Source organism: Austrofundulus limnaeus, unplaced genomic scaffold (assembly GCF_001266775.1).
Source record: "Austrofundulus limnaeus strain Quisiro unplaced genomic scaffold, Austrofundulus_limnaeus-1.0 Scaffold68, whole genome shotgun sequence".
Classification (NCBI taxonomy): domain Eukaryota; kingdom Metazoa; phylum Chordata; class Actinopteri; order Cyprinodontiformes; family Rivulidae; genus Austrofundulus; species Austrofundulus limnaeus.
This window is the reverse complement of record NW_013952470.1, coordinates 1,099,694-1,100,824: the sequence shown is the minus strand read 5'-3', so window position 1 is coordinate 1,100,824 and position 1,131 is coordinate 1,099,694.

The window sequence follows — 1,131 nt, the reverse complement described above, 5'->3', positions numbered from 1 at the left end:
GTGTGTGTGTGTGTGTGTGTGTGTGTGTGTATGTATATCAGAGATGGGGACTCGTGACTCAGACTTGGGCTTGTGTCACACTTAATTCCCTACTATTGGAGACTTAGACTTGACTTGGACTTGGACCCTAAAGACTTGAGACTTGACATTGACTTGTGGTTTTAGACTTGCGAACAATGCAAGTCTTTTCACTGCCCAGCTCACGATTCTCACTTCCTCAATACACATCCATGCTCCGCTCCTTTGAGAACAAAAACATAAAGTTTTAAGAGCAAAGACTCCTGCTCTCAGTTTGAAAATACATATGCTCTTGACAAAAAAAAAAAAAGAAAGAAAATATGTGCTCTTGATTAAAGTCAGAATAATTTTTCCATACACTCTGCTCACCCTCACCTGAGAATGGGAGGGGCCAGCTCCGTCCAGTGTTAATGACGTGTACCCTACGTGACAAACAGAGCTTCAGCATGACAGGTGTGTTGCAGTAGGCCACTCTGCTGCCATTCATTATAAGCTTTGCTTACAGATACTTTATTCAACGTCATCCCAAGAGACAGGCAAAATGAAAAGTGTGTGGAGTCCAAATCCAAAATTTGTTCTTGTGATGACTTTTGCAGCCCTTTTACTTTAAAGATTCTAGTTCATCATCTTCGCTGACATGCCTTTATGCTTTTAAAAATGTTTTTTTCTGGTATTTTATTGTAAAATCAGCAGCAGACTTGCTGGATTTGTTCTTTGTCAATGAAAATATATAATTACAGTATGCTTTCGTAAGACTACAAGCGCAAAATACAGTTAACAGTACTCTGAATGCTTGATTGTTAATTCAGCCTTAAYCTTATCTGTATTATCTTATCTTATCTGTATTTTTCAAACAGTATTAGGTTTTAATAGTATAATTAAAACATAATACTATGTTTTAATATTTTATTAAAATATAGTACTTTAGAATATAACCTAGTATAGTTAGAATATCTTTGATCAAACTGCCAGTTAAGTAATATATGCAACTAGACATGGACTTGAGGTCAAGAGACTTGGACTTGACTTGGACTTGGAGCTAAAGACTTGAGACTTGACTTGGACTTGCAAAATAAGACGCGCACATCTCTGATATATATATATATATATATA